Source organism: Elaeis guineensis, chromosome 7 (genome assembly GCF_000442705.2).
Source record: "Elaeis guineensis isolate ETL-2024a chromosome 7, EG11, whole genome shotgun sequence".
Classification (NCBI taxonomy): domain Eukaryota; kingdom Viridiplantae; phylum Streptophyta; class Magnoliopsida; order Arecales; family Arecaceae; genus Elaeis; species Elaeis guineensis.
In genome coordinates, this window is record NC_025999.2 from 96,731,248 (window position 1) to 96,745,969 (window position 14,722).

Below are 14,722 nucleotides of genomic sequence, written 5' to 3' on the forward strand. Positions count from 1 at the left end.
AAATGAAGGGCGGAAAAGTTATAGAGTAGTAAAATTTTTTGTGCACTACATGTGGTGCAATAATAGTGCACTGCTCCTTCCTATCGATCCATATAGTCATAATTTTCAATATTCATCAATGCGTCTATTAAATACTTGCAAATCTATTTTTTATTTTAAAATTTTAAATAATAAAAAAAATTATTTTGAAAAAAATTATGATATTTCATGATCTTATTATCACGTGGCTTATTATAATATTTTGAAGTATATTATGATTTTTTTAGAAACAGAAAGTCAAGGATATTTTTATCATTAAAAATTATAAATTTTTTTTAAAAAAAAAATATTTTTATTATTTAAAATTTAAATAAAAAATAAATTTATAAATATTTAATAGATGCATTAATGGGTATTAAAAAGCGTGACTACATTGATAAGGCGGTCTATGTTGGATTTTTTATGCTGCACGTGGTGCACAAAGCATTTCCCCATAAGAGAGAGTAAGAGGTGTGGTCCTGGCCCCCTCTCTCTCTCTCTCTATATATATATATATATAATGTTTATACCTGCCAAACGTACCAGTTATCAGCAACAATGCAATGCCATGTGTTTTTGTCTCGTTGAAACTCTATAGCAATGTATATTTCCTTTATAAAAATAACCACATATATCATAGATAATGTTCACTATAAAGTTTTGGTTTTTGTATTTCAAAAAAAAAATCACATCTCTCTCTCTCTCTCTCTCTCTCTCTCTCTTTTTTTGTTTTAAGGTGGATTTTTTTTTTTTTTTTTATCAAAAAAGCTTTTGGAGAACTAGAACGGGAAAAAATAGCCAAAAAAAAGGCTCGGCTAAAATCAAGTGAAGGGTGGGATTGTGATCTTGGTCGCTAGTACTAATATCTAAAGATTTTACCAACTAGGTGTTTGCTTGAACCCGAATATCTGGAGGAATATTCTTCAAATGGGGGATATCCTGACCAGACACCAAAAGAGGGATGGCGTAGAGGCTTATACGATGTGGACGTATAAGTTGGCCCGCACGGTACAATTTTATTCCACCATCTTGTGAAATAGAGTTATAGCGTGGTATAGACTTATCCATATTTTCTATAGTTATCTTTTTTGCCATATCTACTCTATACGTATAAAGAGTGAGAGGACAATTTCATCTTTACGACAAAACTCAAAACATCTCAAGATCCAATGTACATTAAACGCACTCCATTTCCTACTCATCCCTCCAACCAATCACCAAAATACTTCTATTCCACGACATAAGCCTATTCCTTCCACGGTACAAGAAAAGGATGTCCTTCCTAAAATTGGTCCTGCAATTAAGCTGCCTAAAGGAAAGAAGCCTTGTTGCTTTGCTGGAGCTCCTTTAAATAAGATTGGAAGTGGGCTCGGCCGAGCCAGAGGCCTATCGAGTCAGGCTGGCTTCGGATCAGACTTCGGACTTGGTCTGAAACTATCCAGATCAGGCTCGGACCAATAAAATAGGGCACATTTTAATTTCGGGCCAGGCTCAGGCAGACCTTTGGTCCGGCCCGAGCCCGAGCTCGAAATTGAGCCCGATTAAAGGCCCAATTCCAACCCGACTCCCGATCCAGAGTCCTTTTTTCGAGGGAAGAAATTCGGTGAAGCGATCGTGCGTTAACTCCGCATACCTCCCTTACAAAAACTCTCAGCAACCCTCCCCCTCTCTCCAATCCTATGCAAAGCCTGATCGGAAAATCCCTTCTTTCTCAGTTAAGAGCCCTGAGCGGCTGTCGGCTGAGCCCATCGCCTCGACGCCTCTTCAGACTTTCGCTCTTTCCTCTTTCTTTTCTCTTTTTCATCTTCAGTTCTTCCCCGTCGAAGTCGTTCGTCGCCGTTGTCGATCGAAGTCATCTTCCGTCGAAGTAGATGTTCCATTCTCGGTCCGTGTTCTGTCCACTGATTGCCATCATCATTTTCCCCCATCGTCGACAGATCTTCTGTCTTCCCCATTTGGCATGTTCTATCCCTGGTCCGTGACACCGGTCCTCCATCTTCCCTCATCGTCATCGTCATCTTTCTGTCTTTGACCATCACCGTTCGTCGTTTTGGATAAGGATCCTCCGAATCCCTTTCCTTCGGATCCCGTTCTCTATTTTCTTTTCCTCTCTAGGGTTTTAAAGTTTATTGCTAGAGAGCGGAGGCTTCAACATTGTGCTGCCATGGCCGTGCTGCCGTGCTGGGAGCTGGGCTTCAACACCTTACCGGAGACAAAGTTAGACCTCCATTCTTTTAATCGCATTAAACCCTTTGTTGCCCAGCTATGCAACCCAAGAGGGGGGGTGAATTGGGTTTCTAAAAATTTTAAGCTTAACTTATGACTTATGAAAAATATTTGACAATAGCTAAATAAATAGGAAGAGTAAAATTAATTCAAGACTAATAGCTTAAAAGCAAGAATGCAAGAGAATAATAAAGAGTTAAAGAAGAGTAATTAGGCACAACACAAACAAAGAGATTTATAGTGGTTCGGTGCCAACCTTGCACCTACATCCACTCCCCAAGCTCCTACTTGGGAATTCCAATCCACTAATCTTGTATTCAACCCGAATACAAACGTCGGAAACTCCGACTCTAGCTATCCCAAGCTAGTCCACTTATTTTTCGGATACAAGCCAACCCATTACACTCCGATTCTAGGTTCGGATCAACATTCTCTTATTTTGAAACCCTTCCAAAATAAAAACAATAACTCAAATAAAGTATAACAATGAATAGCACAAGTAAGTACAAAGAAAGCTCCTTTAACGAGCGTATGATGCTTTAAATACACTTTATTCAAAGAGAAGAAGACTCTTTTGATTTCCTCAAGGTGGTTGGAGACTTGAATGTGCACTTGAGGAGTTGGTGAGCTTGGATTAAAGGCTTCTTGAATGCTTTGAGTGAGCTCTTGCTTAGGGCTGAAAAGTTTGCTTGAAATCTCTTTTTTAAAATTTCTCTTCTTTTTTTTTTCTTTTTTATTCCCACCTTTTTATCCCTTTTATAGCTTCAAGAAATAGTGAAAAATATTCTAGGCTGAAATAGAGCCGTTAGACCACATTAAATGAGCATTAAAAGCACTTAAAATGGGTTAAAAACTAACCGTTGTGGAAAAATCCCGTCACAGGGATCGACTCATGCCTGGGGGTCGACTCATGGGTCGACCTCTGTGGAAAAATATCACAGAAACAAACGGAATACAAGGTTCTGTAAAACTGGCTTAAAACCCGCAAAGGTCGACTTATGGGTCGACTCATGCCTTGGAGGTCGACTCATAGGTCGACTCACAGGGTGTGCCAAGTATGTGCCGGCCAGGAATTTCAGCGTGCCAGTCATCTCATGTGCCATGAGTCGACTCATGGATCGACTCATATTTTTCAAATATGCATATCTTTTAAAATACAAGTCCAAAACCAATAAAATTTTCACCAATGGATCACAAATCTTTTGTTCTATCATTTGATACTTTCAAATCAGGATTTTGATAAAATTATAATTTTGTCCCTGAAGAGTAATAAGTCTTTTTCATGTGAAAAATATTAGTACTCCTTCAAATGCTTTGTAATCATCAAAATCAATCCAAGGAGCAACAATCTCCACCTTTTTGATGATGATAAAATACTTGAACAAAAGCATATATATGAAACAATGAGTATGAATTTCAAAAGAATGAAATGCATTATAGGTAGTTTGAAGATAAATAAGAAATTCACAACCAACTTGAAAATTACTTATAAATATATTTGCTTGAAAAGAAGATTGATTGTTTTGGTATGCGATACATATACCCATAACAATTTGCCTATGGCTTAATAATTTGAAAATTTGCTCATTTGATTATGTGATTTTGGTATCAGAGCAGAAAGTCTGTTTACCTAAGAATTTGAAAATTGCATATTTGAAAATATCTCATTTGCTCATTTGCTTGTTTTATTAGCATCTTGAAAATTTGCTCATTCTCATTTGATAATTTAATTTTGGTATCAGAGCATGTTTAAAAATTAAGTGTATCAATGCATGTCTAAGAATTACTTTTAAAGTGTATCAGAGTATGTCAAATTTTAAAGTGTATCAGAGCATGTCTAAGAATTAATTTTAAAATTTGCTCATTTGCTTTTGCAATTTACTCATTTTGTTTTTAAGTCTTTTGTTTATCTTGCTTTTGATACTTTTCTTTAATTTCTCTCCCTTTTTGACATCATCAAACATTGTTTACTCCCCCTTTTCTTTTGAATACATTTTCTCTTTTTGTTTCTTGAACTTCTTGTACTAATCATTAATTTTACTAACATTGATGTTTACTCCCCTTGAATACAGCAATCATAAAATAAAATATTCCATTGAGTACCATAGATATGAAATAGCAGGTCATAGTATTTTAAGCATGCACAGAATTGAAAGTAACTCAATTTAAAAGACATACTTAAAAGTCAAAGAGTAGATATATAATCAAAAAGAGATTGATACCATAGTTGTTCTAATACATATTCCATAATATAAAAGTCAATTAGTTAACATCGTTACATGGCCCATAAGATAGATCCTAGAAAGAAACAACAGACAAGGCTAACTACAAGGATCTAGTAGAGCTCATGACTAGATGGATCAGAATCAGATGTATCGGAGATAGGGTGGGGAGATGATGGATCACGACCAAGGACTCGTCCTCTACCCCATCTGCCTCTGCCACGAGTGGAGGTGCTGGCATGAGTAGGTGGGCGAGATGATCCTGAAGGCTGAGAAGCAATAGACTGAACTGCAAGAGAGAGCCTGATGGTGTCAAGAAGGTTCAGAGCTCTCGAAACAGACTGAAGCAGTGCAGTGAACTGTGTAGATGCATGCTCACTGGAGCCTCTGATCTCTCTCCTCAGAAAATCAAATCCACTCTCCAATACTCCTCTAAGTCTGGCTGCCTCCGTAGATAGGTCTGAGACCTCAGTAGTGCACTCCTGTGGCTGTGGATGGGCCAGAGCTAATACTTACCCCTACAAGTCAAGTACCCTCCCAGTCAGTCTCAAAATGCAATCCTCGAGCTGCTGAATCCGAACTGACTGATCTGAGATCATCTGAAATACAGTGGAGATATGGGAGATCAAAGTCTGATCAGATGCATCAAATGATGTGGATCCCGATGCGAAAGCTGAAGTGCTCCACTGTCGAGAAAGCAAGAAAGCCACACGTTGAGAAATTATCTCAATCTGATAATCAGCCAATCTGATATCTGAGGAAAATGCTCTACTGTCTGGCTGCTGAACTGGAGTGTGCCTCCTGGTGGACTCTGAAGGGCCAGCCTCTGGATCTGAAACAAACTGGATGTCTGGAGATGCTGCCCTGAAGTCATGGAGAGGTGATGAAGGACCTTCTTCCTCAGCTCTGTCCTCAACTCTCTCTTCTGCACCCTTAATCCAACCACCATCAGTCCTAGTGAATCCCATGTGGTGCAAAGTGTGTTGGTTGATGGTGTCTGAGTGAGAGAGCCTAGCTGATGCCTCCCCCTCAAAACTAACTCCAAACCTCCTGAATACCAGTGTGAGGGCCATACCAAAAGGCAGATGTGCCTTGGATTTATTCAGTGTTTCTCTCATGGCCTCAATCATTAAAGCTGGGAGGTTTAAGGGGGTTTGGGTGATCACATGAAACATTATGCATATGTCTCGGCCTGAAAGAAGGTCATGTCTACCACTTCTCGGGAAGAAAAGCTTTGTTACCAATTGATGTAGAATTCTCATTTCAATTGACAGGATCTTGACTTCTAATTTATTTAGGCTTTCCGAGTAGGTTCCTCCTAAAATCACATTGATCCCCTCTTCCTTCACTGGGAGTTCCATGTTTGAATATCCTCACAGGGCAAATAAAGAATCTCTCCCAAAATAATAGGATCTAAGCAGATATCAATTTTCTTAACAGTAGAAGTTACTGTTCCATTGCCATAGCACAGATTCAGATAAAACTCTCTAACCAAATCTACATATGTAACTTCTTTAAGAGAACAGTAAAAACCCCAACCTTGGTTTTTGATCTTTGAACCAATAGAGAAACCCTCTTTTTCAAAAAATCTGAAGTCAATATTTTTGCCGGTTTCTACCTTTCTGACAGAGAGTGGAATTTTACTAGGGCTGAGAGGAGACTGAGAGGAACCTGGTGCAGATGCTGAAGCAGGAATGGGAGCAGAGGAGGTCTGAGAAGCTTGCCTTTTCCTGCGCACGCCCTCTTCCAGCTCACGGACTGATTTCTTTCTTTGAGGGAGTTTCATTTTTGGAGCCATTCTCACCATAAGAGCAAGCAAGGAGACTTGGAAGATCAAATGGATGAGGAGAAGGAGGGTTATTAGAGGATGGAAAGGGATTTTTGGTGGAGAAAAATCCCGATTTGAAGAAGAATGGTGGAAGCTAGGGCACGCTCCAACCGCTTCAATCAAGGGAGAAAAATGCGAAAAGCTCCTTTCCCAAGGGGTGATTTGAGGTGGAGAGGTGATGGGAGAAGGATCTTGGGCTAAAACCTTGGATTTGGAGAGAACGAAGATGAGGACTACGAGTTTTGAAGGGAGGAAGACGAAGATGGAGGGGTCGGCTCATGAACGGGTTTTTAGTTAAAAAGAGATGAGCCCGTGGGATGTTGGCCGAAAATTGCAAGTATGCCATTGGGTCGACCCTAGGAGGTCGACTCATGATTCACAAAATTTCAGAAAAAATATGAATAAATTCTGAAAAAATTCAGAATTCTGGGAGAAGAATTTTTTGCTCAGTGACAAGTTGTGAGAGGGATAATCTTGAGCTTTTAGGTCCAAGAGAGATGATGAAAATTGAGCTCAAAGAAATTTTGACATCGATTCCTTGGAATTAGAGAAATATTTAAGCAAATGGATCAAGAATTTCTAGATTTCTCCTAATTTCACAGAATCTATCTTCACTTAGGGCCTTTGTAAAGATATCGGCTAATTGATTTTCAGTGCAAACATAGTAAGATTTATGGCACTAGTGTTATTACATCTTATGGGTGTTTCATTAAGTTTGATACCAAAGTCTTCGAGTTATTGCTTAATCTACAAGATTTGAGCACAACAACTTTCGGCTGCAATGTATTCGGCCTCAGCCGTAGACAGTGCTACCGAATTTTGTTTCTTGCTAAACCAGGAGATTAGGTTAACTCCAAGAAATTGGCAAGTTCCACTAGTACTTTTTCTATCTAATCTACATCCAGCAAAATCAGCATCTGAATATCCTATTAAGTCAATTAGTGAGTCCTTAGAGTACCATAATCCTAGAGTTTGAGTACCATTTAAATATCTAAGGATTCTTTTAACAGCATTCAAGTGAGACTCTTTAAGATTAGATTGAAATCTAGCACACAGACAAACACTAAACATGATATCAGACCTACTTGCAGTCAAATATAATAGAGAGTCAATCATACCTCTATAATATTTTAGGTCTACACATTTACCTTCTTCATCCTTGTCAAGCTTACATGAAGGGCTCATGGGTGTGCCAATTGCTTTGGAGTTCTCCATTCCAAATCTTTTGAGTAATTCCTTGGTGTACTTGCTTTGGGTGATGGAGATTCCTTCCTTTGTTTGTTTGATTTGGAGTCCGAGGAAGAATATAAGTTCTCCCATCATGCTCATCTCGAACTTCCCCTGCATAAGCTTAGCAAAATCTTGACAAAGAGATTCATTAGTAGACCCAAAAATAATGTCATCAACATATATTTGTATAATTAACATATCATTTTGATTTCTTTTAATGAAGAGGGTTGTATCTACATTTTCTTTTGAAAAACCATTATTTAGTAAAAATTTGCTTAGCCTATCATACCAAGCCTAGGTGCTTGTTTTAAACCATATAGAGTTTTATTTAATTTAAAAACATAATTAGGAAAAGCATGATTTTCAAAACCTGAGGATTGTTCTACATAGACTTCTTCAATAATATATCCATTCAAAAATGCACTTTTGACATCTATTTGAAATAATTTAAATTTCATAAAGCAAGTATATGCAAGTAGAAATCTAATGGCCTCTAATCTAGCAACAGGTGCAAAGGTCTCATCAAAATCAATTCCTTCTTCTTGATTATAACCTTTAGCAACCAATCTTGCTTTATTTCTTATTACATTTTCATGTTCATCTAATTTGTTCCTAAAAATCTATTTTGTGCCAATTATTGAATAATTTTTAGGTCTTGATACTAAAGTCCATACATTATTTCTTTCAAATTGATTAAATTTCTCTTGCATTGCATTAATCCAATTATAATCATTTTCAGCTTCTTCAATAGTTTTTGGTTCAAGATGAGAGACAAAAGCACAATGATTAAATACATCTTTAAGTGAAGAACGAGTTTTTACCCCATGCATAGGATCACCAATAATTAGCTCCTTAGGATGATTGTGAACATACCTCCATTCTTTGGGTAGGTCATTTGTACCTTGAGGTTGTTCTTGATGTTCTTCACCTCTCTCATCCTGTTTGTCTTCATGTTCCTCATCCTCTTGAATTGTTGAATCTTTCAGAGTGATCTCCTTCATTCCTTCTATAAGAGGATCTGCATCATCAACACCTTCATTCTTCCTTGAAGGAAGATCGTTAGATTCATCAAAGATAACATGTATGGACTCCTCTACTACTAAAGTTCTTTTGTTAAAAACTCTAAAAGATTTACTAGTGGAGGAGTAACCAAGAAAGATTGCTTAATCTGATTTTGCATCAAAATTTTTAAGTCTTTATTACCATTATTTAATACAAAACATCGGCAACCAAAAATATGAAAATATGCAATATTAGATTTTCTTTCTTTCCAAAGCTCATAGGGGGTTTTCTTTAAAATTTGTCTAATCAAAGCATGATTTAAAATGTAACATGCTGTGTTAATTGCTTCCGTCCAAAAATATCTTGGAAGGTTGCTTTCACATAGCATGGTACGGGCCATTTCTTCTAAGGTTCTATTTTTTCTTTCTACTACCCCATTTTGTTGGGGTGTCCTAGGTGCAGAGAAGTTATGGCCTATTTCTTTTTCATCACAAAAGTTTTCAAAGTCTTGATTTTTAAATTCAGTTCCATGATCACTTCGAATATTTTGAATTGAAAATCCTTTCTCATTAGTGATTTTTCGATAAAATTTAATGAAAACATGAAAAGTTTCATCTTTGTGTGCCAAAAAGAAAACCCAAGTAAAACGAGAATAATCATCTATAATTACAAAACCATATCATTTTCCTCCTAGACTAGTAGTTCTAGTAGGTCCAAATAAGTCCATATGCAAAAGCTCTAAAGGTCTAGAGGTTGAAACAACATTTTTGGATTTAAATGAAACTCTTGTTTGTTTACCTAGTTGGCATGCATCACAAATTCTATCCTTTTCAAAATTCAATTTTGGCAAACCAAGAACTAATTCTTTCTTAATTAATTTTGAAAGTGAATGCATGCTAATATGTGCAAGCCTACGATGCCAAAGTCAACTATTCTCATTAATTTTAGCATTCAAGGATACTAGGCATTGCATGTTTATTTTGGCTAGATCATTTAAATCTACCATATAAACATTACCATGTCTATGTCTAATAAATTTAATGCCATCGTTAATAGGACTAGTTACAATGCAAACAGAAGATTTAAAAATAACTTTATATCCTTTATCACAAAATTGATTGATGCTTAGTAAATTATGCTTTAAACCATCTACTAACAAAATATTTTCAATATATTAGGAGAGAGTGATACCAATGTTACATATACCGATGATCTTTCATTTGCCATTGTCTCCAAAGGTGACCATCCCTCCATTCTTAGCATCAAGAGTGATGAATTGGGATTCATCACCAGTCATGTGTCTCGAGCATCCGCTGTCAAGATACCATTTCCTGTTTCCTCCTTGGGATGCTAGACACACCTGCAAGCAAAAGTCAAGTTTTTGTTTTAGGTACCCAAGCTTTCTTGGATCCTTTTTGGTTAGTCATAATGGTTCCTTTTGGAACCCATATTTTCTTTACATTTGAGTTTACAGATTTGTTAGAGAAGCAAGTGTATGACTTGTATCCTATTCTACCACATTTGAAGCAAGTACTATTAGAGAACTTGTTATTTGAAGAGTTTATATAGATATTTTTCAGATACTTTTATTTCTTCAAAGGGTTATAGCCAAGTCCAGCCTTGTCATACACGACTTTTTGATTATCAAGAATCATATTAAGTTTATTTGAACTCAAGGTGGATTTTTCTACTATTGGTTTTAGCTTGGCAATTTCATTCTTTAAACTTTGATTTTCTTGAAGCAGGGTGGATTTTTTAATTAAAATACTTTCATGTTGTTTCAATAAAGATTGATTTTTCGATTTTAGATCTTTGTTCTTCATCCCTAGTTTCTTTAATTCATCAACTAAATCATAAAAAGCTTCATGTAGTTCTTCAAATGTAAAGTCACTAGGAGTTTCGAAAATTACCTCATTTTCGTGTGCCATAAGGCACAGGTTGGCTTGTTCAGTCGAGTTTTCCTCTTCGGAGCTTGAGTCATCTCTCGCACTCCAAGTGGCCATCATGGCCTTCTTCTTGTACTTCTTGTACTTCTTGAGACCCTTCTTCAGTTGTGGGCATTCGGACTTGAAGTGTCCCGGCTTCTTGCATTCGTAGCAGATAAGGGGTTGGTCTTTCTCTTTTTTTTGCTCTGTTCTTCTTTTGTGAATGGCCTCTTTCTCATCCCTTGTTTCTTTTTTTTCAAAAATTTCTTGAATCTTTTGGTAATGAGTGCCATCTCTTCATCCTATTCTTCATCTTTAGTGTCATCAGTTTCTTCATCTAGTGGAGCTGTAGATTTGAGGGCAATTGTTCTCTTCTTTTTGACTTCTTCCTCTTGATGTTGTTTCATGCTCAGCTCATGAGTCATCAATGATCCAAGAAGCTCTTCCAAAGATAGAATGTTCAAGTCCTTGGCTTCTTGGATGGCGGTCACTTTGGCTTCCCAAGTTCTTGGTAAGGACCTGAGAATCTTTCTTACAAGCTCACTGTTAGTATAGGACTTACCAAGACTCTTTAAACCATTTATAATATCAGTAAAGCGAGTAAATATTTCAGTTATGGACTCATCATACTCTATTTTAAACAATTAATATTTATGCACAAGCATGTTGATTTTAGATTTCTTTACTTGATTGGTTCCTTCATGGGTTACTTCTAACCTATCCCATATTTCTTTAGCAGACGAGCAAGTAGAAATGCAATTAAATTCGTTAGCATCAAGAGCACAATAAAGCACATTCATTGCTTTAGCATTTAATTGGGCCATTTTTTTATCAATCTCATCCCATTCTTTCTCGAATTTGGCTGATTCCATACCATCTATAATTTTAGTGGGTGTGTGAGGACCGTTCACTATGATACTCCACATATCATAGTCGAGTGCTTGAATGAATATTTTCATCCGAGCTTTTCAATAGGTGTAATTAGACCCATTAAAAAGTGGAGGTCGGTTAGTGGATTACCCCTCGGCTAGAGAAGTGCCGACTTGAGTTGCCATAGATCTTTGGCTCTTTGATTGTTTAGATCAAAGTGAAGCTAGAGCACCGGGCTCTGATACCACTTGTTGCCCAGCTATGCAACCCAAGAGGGGGGGTGAATTGGGTTTCTAAAAATTTTAAGCTTAACTTATGACTTATGAAAAATGTTTGACAATAGCTAAATAAATAGAGAGAGTAAAATTAATTCAAGACTAATGGTTAAAAGCAAGAATGCAAGAGAATAATGAAGAGTTAAAGAAGAGTAATTAGGCATAACACAAACAAAGGGATTTATAGTGGTTCGGTGTCAATCTTGCACCTACATCCACTCCCCAAGCTCCTACTTGGGAATTTCAATCCACTAATCTTGTATTCAACCCGAATACAAACATCAGAAACTCCGACTCTAGCTATCCCAAGCTAGTCCACTTATTTTTCGGGTACAAGCCAACCCACTACACTCCGATTCTAGGTTCGGATCAACCTTCCCTTGTTTTGGAACCCTTCCAAAACAAAAACAATAACTCAAATAAAGTATAACAATGAATAGCACAAGTAAGTACAAAGAAAGCTCCTTTAACGAGCGTATGATGCTTTAAATACACTTTACTCAAAGAGAAGAAGACTCTTTTGATTTTCTCAAGGTGGTTGGAGACTTGAATGTGCACTTGAGGAGTTGGTGAGCTTGGATTAAAGGCTTCTTGAATGCTTTGAGTGAGCTCTTGCTTAGGGCTGAAAAGTTTGCTTGAAATTTTTTTTTCAAAATTTCTCTTCTTTTTTTTTCTTCTTTTTGATTCTCACCTTTTTGTCCCTTTTATAGCTTCAAGAAATAGTGGAAAACATTCTAGGCTGAAATAGAGCCGTTAGACCACATTAAATGAGCATTAAAATACTTAAAATGGGTTAAAAACTAGCCGTTGCGGAAAAATCCCATCACAGGGATCGACTCATGGGTCGACTCATGCCTGGGGGTCGACTCATGGGTCGACCTCTGTGGAAAAACATCACAGAAACAAACGGGATGCAAGGTTCTGTAAAACTGGCTTAAAACCCGCAGAGGTCGACTCATGGGTCGACTCATGCCTTGGGGATCGACTCATGGGTCGACTCACAGGATGTGCCAAGTATGTGCCGGCCAAAATTTCAGCGTGCCAGTCATCTCATGTGCCATGAGTCGACTCATGGGTCGACTCATGTTTTTCAAATATGCATATCTTTTAAAATACAAGTCCAAAACCAATAAAATTTTCATCAATGGATCACAAATCTTTTGTTCTATCATTTGATATTTTCAAATCAGAATTTTGATAAAATTATAATTTTACCCCTGAAGAGCAATAAGTCTTTTTCATGTGAAAAATATTAGTACTCCTTCAAATGCTTTGTAATCATCAAAATCAATCCAAGGAGCAACACCCTTAAACCCATCCTCTTCGGCTCTTCCTCTTCTCTTCACTCTTCTGTCTCCTGACTTTCTCGATTTTCCGTCGAAGTCTCGAAGTCGAAGAGGTTGAAAAGCCTTAGCCCTTGGCCTCTCTGGTCCGTCTTCCATCCACCGACCGGCGACCATCTAAACTGCCATTTAAATAGGCCAGATTCGGGTTTGGACGCGAGCCTGATTCGGGCTTCAACAATGGGCTCATTCGGGCTTGGACATGGGCCGAGCCTGATTCAGGTTTGGATGCGAGCCGGCCCAATCGGGTTTGGGCCGGATTCGGGCTTGGGCTCGGCTGGGTTCGGACCATATATTTTTAAAAGAATTTGAACCTAAGCCCGGTCCGAAGCCCGACAAAAAAATTTGGATCGGGCTTGAGTAGAGGTGTGGCCCGGCCAGTTTGGCCCGATTTCAGTCCTACCTTTGAAGCTCCAATGCATGCTCGTGTGATTAATCGGTCATCTGCATCTCCTACATGGTACGTCCAACACTTGCGAGACAATCATGTTATTCCAGTATTTTTAGAGCATCACATCCATTGCACAAATTCTCTTGACTCATGGCAGAGATCCAGTAAGTTTGTTTACAGCCTTTCATGCAGCCCACGTTACTTCAACCACACCGAACTCGTTCGAACAAGAAATCAAGGCCCGAGATTGTTTCGTAGAAGACTCTGACACTGAGGTTTCCATTGAACCTTAAATAATAGTTTACGAGGGTTGGAACTTGGAAAGAAAATTTCAAAATAACGGATTATGTATAAACGAAGGCATGTATTGCAAACCGATGCTATGAAAGAGGTGAGAGGGCTTGTTTCCAAAACAAACTGGGCATGGAGAAACTACGTTGCATGCCGTAAAGTGGTGCAAATGGGGGCAAAATGAAGATAACATTGGAACCTATGAACATTAAATACAACTATTTATCAAAAATAAAATCACACCAATGGCAGAATCTTCCTTATGATTTAGATTCATAGATCTACATTTTTCATGCTGTTGTGAGATAAAATATAGGGTAGGGCGCAATCCGCAAGAAAGAGATATCACAGAGTTTGACTAATATAAATAAATGAAAATAGTAAAAAAGGACTAACTAGAAAGACTTCTAAAGACTTCCATGTATAGATGGATCATAAAATAGAGAACATAGGAACTAACGTTTAGCAAAATCTTAATGCAACAAAAAGTAGATATCCTTGTACCCAGAAAAATAGTGTGGCAACCGACCAGCATAATCATTTAAAACGGGAAAAAATGGAAAAAAAAAAAACAAAAAAAAATATTTCTTTGAAAGAAGGCAAGGTTCTTGTTTGCATGGGCCTAGTAGAAAAGGGAGCTCCCTTCAGTCCAAGCAAAGGCAGGATAGAATCCAACTTCTCTCCTGCATCATTCACTCATCTACCAAGCACACCATGCCCCCTTTCTCACCTGGCATTTGAATGAATGACTAGCAGCTAATTCATTCCTTCAGCCAACCATGAGTAGACGGAAGAAAACTCTCTTAGCAAATCCCATGCCGAAAACAAGAGCAAAGTGCACATAGAAACCAACCATGTCTCAAAGGAACCATAATATAATACATATATATGTATATGTATATGTATGTATGTATGTATATATGAAAGCCTATAAAAGAAAACCATAAGGCCCATCTCTACTCTTTACTTGGGGACAGAGAGATGGCATGCAAGGAAAAGTGAAGGGGCGAAGATGGAAATCAAAACTTGTCTGATGGTTTGATAAGAGTGTGGGAACGAGGTAAAGAAGTATTGGAGAAGGCTAAAGTGAAATGGAATGGG